Source organism: Phragmites australis, chromosome 1 (assembly GCF_958298935.1).
Source record: "Phragmites australis chromosome 1, lpPhrAust1.1, whole genome shotgun sequence".
Taxonomy (NCBI): Eukaryota; Viridiplantae; Streptophyta; class Magnoliopsida; order Poales; family Poaceae; genus Phragmites; species Phragmites australis.
The window spans coordinates 7,431,045-7,436,173 of NC_084921.1; the positions used below are offsets into that span (position 1 = coordinate 7,431,045).

The 5,129-nt window shown below is 45.6% G+C and overlaps 1 pseudogene; it reads right to left on the bottom strand.

Moving 5' to 3' along the window:
- Window positions 1-313: 313 nt before the first annotated feature.
- On the bottom strand, window positions 314-4,805 carry LOC133930768 (alpha-xylosidase 1-like; annotated as a pseudogene).
- Window positions 4,806-5,129: the final 324 nt, after the last annotated feature.

A 5,129-nucleotide genomic window follows, 5' to 3' on the forward strand; every position in this document is an offset into this window, starting at 1 on the left:
GGTAGAAAGGAGATGATATGTTTTTTATGAGCAAGTTTCACCAAAAAAACATGAAGACATATGTTGATGACAAGATTTGATATTTATAGTGGCAATTACAGCGATGATTGGTTTAATAGGTGACCAGATGAACAATACCACGATCAGATAAACAGTACCATGACCAGATGGATAATATCATGACCAGATAAACAGTACCATGACCAAATAAACAGTACTATAACCTGATGAATAGTACCATAACCAGATAAACAGTACCACCAACTAAATAAATAGTGCTCTGACTAGATGAATAATACTTTTATACCGTAAACAATACTTTCGACCAGTGGTCACAATCAATGAGTAGGTGATTAGCGGTCATAGTTTATTTCTGCGGTTAGCCTCTAGACAGATGGAAGAGTTAATCAAATCTAATAAGATTGAACTATGTTAAAACGTATTCGGATAGATATATAGAGTCCTGTCTCGGAGATGCGAAATTAGCATGATCCCTGGAGAACGGATAGAAGGCCCCGAGCTCAATCCACCGGTTGGAGCTCCTCGGTTGGCGACGGATAGAAGCCACAGATGTCTGCGCCAGCCATCGGCATGCGGAAGATGCCAAAGTTGAGCATCGTGGAGATCGAATACCGGAGATTTTTCCCATGTGCCCTTGTTGTCGCCGGTCCAGTGCGCGGCTGCCGCGGCATACGCGCCCGACCCAACGGACGTGGAGCGCGTCAGGATGAACGGCATCTTGCCCTGGAGCCCCTGCAGCACCCTGTGCGTGGCAATGGCCTGTGAGAAGCCATACAAGCTGTGTGCATTGTACTCCAGGATCCCGTTGTAGTGTGTAGCACTGGTTGCAATGGTGTTGAAACCGAGACGAGCCGTCTGCCCAGAGGCATTGATCTTGTAAGGTGGCTCATCCCATCTGGTGTTTGTAAGGTTCTTGCAATCCAAGCAGCAGACCCATGGCGTCTTTGAGTTCGGCACAGGGCATTGGTGCGTCTTGGGGATTGTACACTTGCCGGTGCAGAAGTTGGAGGCCTCGTTCATGTCAATCCAGAGCCCATCCACCGGGACAAGATCATGAAACCTCCGCACCTCATCAATCCACCATGACACACCATTCGGATTCAGGAAGTCTGGGAAGTAGACAGGGCCAGGCCAGACCTGGGCAAGGTATGGCTGCCCATCTAACTTGATGAAGACATCGCGTGCCATGCCACGCTGGTAAACACCATAGGAGTTGTTCATGGCGATGCCAGGGTCTATGAGGACAGCGCACTTCATTCCCTGCGCATGGATCTTGTCGAGGAATGCCAGCAGTTTCGGGCGTGGGTAATTGACAGGGTCAAGTGTGAAGTCCTTGGCAGCATCCATGTGATCGTCGTCGTTCCAGATCACGTCGAGGGGTATCTGGGCATTCCCGTAGCCCTCCACAACACCCTCTACCACTGAAAGGTTCTTGTACCCCCACCCACATTAGTGGAAACCTGAAGACAAGCACATGGAGTATTCAGAGACTTGAATTTCAGAGTACAGAAAAGAAAGTATATTTGCTATTTTAGATAGTATGCAGGCAGCATGTTTCTTTTTTGTTTTTTGAGGAAGCAGCTATAATTGATACAGGGAAAGGGATATCATTCATTGTCTGAAATTTGAATGATTACAACAAAATTATTCATGATTTGCATCTAAGAACATGCACGTTCACACCACTACTTTAGTTTTCTGTTCTGAGTGCAATTAAATAATGAAAGCAAATGATCAAAAATCAAAATGTCCGGCAAGAAATCCAATACAAAACAACTAAATTGGGCAAATTAATTGTAGTGCGACTTTTGCTGGGCTTTCTGATCATTGCAGACCAAGCTGGTCCATAAACTTTGGTCTATTGTACAGAGCTGGCCCATGCAAAATCAATTGCATAGAGCATGCAAGGCCTTATCGTTATCAGTGTCACAGCCTTACCGGAGAGATGAAACTAGCAGCACTATCTTGTAAAGACAACATCTGGTCAAGTTTGGGAAGCAGCTTTTGGGAAATCATATATTTGACAGTTGCTACAGAGATCAACTAGGCGATTTCACAAAGCAGGTACAGAGATCAAGCTTTTGGGAAATCATTCAGACATCTGAATACCAGATTATGTTATCATGTCAAAGCGCAAGCGAGCTAAGTTGCAGGAGTATTCTATTTGCTAACAGGGCGACCCAGTACCTTGCATGTCTTTCTTTTATCTGAAGGAACTTCACATGATGTCAGCATCTTTGGGGAACTAGTTATAATAATACAAACCTACTGGGGAATAGGACATATTGCACGCTTAGCACTGGCTAAAGACAAGTGATCCACCAATAAAACTTCCATCTCCTGTCTCCCAAGACCTAAATTCATCCATGGCATCACACAAAACTATGTGTTATCAGTCACTCTGGACTCACTGAATGAATATAGTAAATAATTCATAATTTGCAGAGACTAAGGACATGTAAATTTACGATAACTTCATGTTTTGAATTTTGAAAGCATGTAATGGTGAAAGAAATAGCTCAGTACATGCTGCAAGAAATTTAATGCAACACAGATGAATTGGGCAAAATTAATTGTAGCCCGACTTTTTTCTCAGGTTTCTGAACTTCTTCAGAATAAGTTACTCCATTTACTCTGTACAATCGGTGCAGTGCATGCATATTTCAACATTTACTTTGTACAGACATAAACCAGTCACATTTGGTTGTGAAATTTGCAAGGTTAGGGTAAGTGTTTTGGGGAATATTTGCAGTACTGGTAATGCCAGTTTATGTCGTTATCTCTAACCGTAAGTGAAGTAGCATGTCTTTCTGTTTTTTGTGCAAAGAAGTTGACATGATACCAGGAATCGATTGGGAACCAGTTATAACAGTTTGCTACTGTTATCACCGTCTAACGAGTCACGACAACTGATCCAGCAAATAAACTGTCCTCTTATGTTCCCAAGATCCAGTAGATTAGTGTGTGCTAGAGTGACAGCATCGCATCCATGGCATCAGATAAAACTATATGACTATGTTATTGGTCAATCTGGAATTGAGCCAACCATAGCATAAGCAAATGAATGGACCAAGCAAATAAATTATTATAGCTAACCATAACATCTGATACAGGAAATAAACCGCCCTTTTCTGTCTCCTAAGAGGCTAAGATCTACATTGTATGAGACAGAGTGACAATGTTCCATCCATTGCATCAGAGAAAACTATATCTTATCAGTCAATCTGGAAGTTAGCTAACCATAACATAAGCAAATGAATGGAACAAGCTAATCTGACAACAATAATGTAAAGGACAGCACAAAAGATAAAATGATTGAGATAGGAAGTCCTTACCAAATGCCCAATAGGGCATGGCGCAGGACGGCCGATCATCGATGTGTACTGATCCACCACGGCCAACGGCGTCGGCCCGGCGAAGAAGTAGAAATCAAGAACACCTCCGATGACCTTGTATTTCAGGGAGGTCCCCTTGTAGAAGACATCCATCCCGTTGTTGTTGAGCAGCAGCACGGCGTGCGCGACGCCGCGACCGCCCAGGTTCCTGAGGTCCATGTACACCGGGTGCGAGCCGTAGAGGTCGGTGTTGAGGTTGATTGCCGAGATGTCCGTGGTGTAGATCGTGTAGGGGTCGTTGGGCCGCAGCCGGATGCCGCCAGCCTGCGTGTTCTCGCCGAGCCCGTACAGCGCCGCGTCCGTGGGCAGCGCTGTGGACACCTCGAGGTACTGGTCCTTGAAGGCTTGAACACCAGCGCGCCGGAGCTGGCGTTGAACAGAGGCTGCCGGGTGGACCTGCGGTGCACCGCGAACCAGAAGGGGTCGCGGCCATAGGTGAAGACCATCTCCTCGCCCGGGTACTCGGCGGCGGTGAAGGGAGCGCCCGTGATCTTGCCGCCGGTCACAGGTGGGGCTGGCTCCCTGGGAAGCAGGTTGCAGGGGACCTAAACCCTAAACCCTAGGACCTCCCACCTCTGCTACTCTGCATCGGTGATCTGCACTCGTACCCTGTCCCTCGTCTCGTGCCTGCACAACATTGCACCATTAGAACATGGCCTCAGGTGCTTCTTCAAGCCATGGCATCATGGTGAGAAGTCTTAGAATACTTGGAAACTCATGATTGCAAGTGTATGAACAGAAAATATCTAAATATGGCATTACAAAGGAACAAAGCATGGGACATTCTCCTCTAATTGTTAGGAGTCAAAGATTAGCCTGCCATCTCTTCACCATGACAAATCATTTATTGCAAGCACAAACTTTTTTTTTAGGAGAACGAGCTTTGCTTCTATTAAAAGCAATATAACAGTAAACATACACCTGTCGCTAGATGCAACATTGCAACCACAAACATTCAACTCAAAACTACTACAAGACGTGCTATTAACAATTGAGAGGGCACCACTGGAACATAGAACACTGTGCATAAAAAATGTGATGAACAAGAAATTACTGATTTTGTCGCGTGACGAGTGGAGCATGTTCTTACTTGACAAAGAGCTTGAGGCGAGGGATGTCAGGGCCATAGGTGGAGGTTCGCTGCTTCACCTGCAGCCTGCAGGTAGCCCACAAGGCCTCCCCCGTTGGGTTGCTGAACCAGCGACACTAGGCCTCAGTGTGAAGTGCGAGACAGAGACTGTGGGAGGAGACGCCTAGAGAGAACGAGGAGAGAGAGAGGGAGAGCTGCGGTGATACGAGGAATGGCGGAGATTGAGCAGTGGCAGTACAGCATGAATTAAGTGGCATGTCCAGTCGATACGGACCTTTTCCCTCCTTTATAGGCTCCATGTCCACTCCCAGTGAGCTGTATCCATGGCTGATAAGTGGGTCCGGCTAATTTGCAGAGACCTAAATTTCAGCTGCTTTATCTTTAAAGAAGAAAACCTCAGCTTATATTGAAAGCTGAGGAATAGGTTCACGACACACAAGAAGAAAAGAAAAATGAAAATAAAAGCAACAACTGAGAATATATGTAGATAGAGTAACAGATAAACATGCCGATCAGTTATATGTTTGAGTGAAAGCACCAAATCAAATTTCACGAACATCAGAAACTAGACCCTCAGTTGGGGTGAAGCTTTGCAGCCACTCTTAGACCCGAGTTGTTGCCGT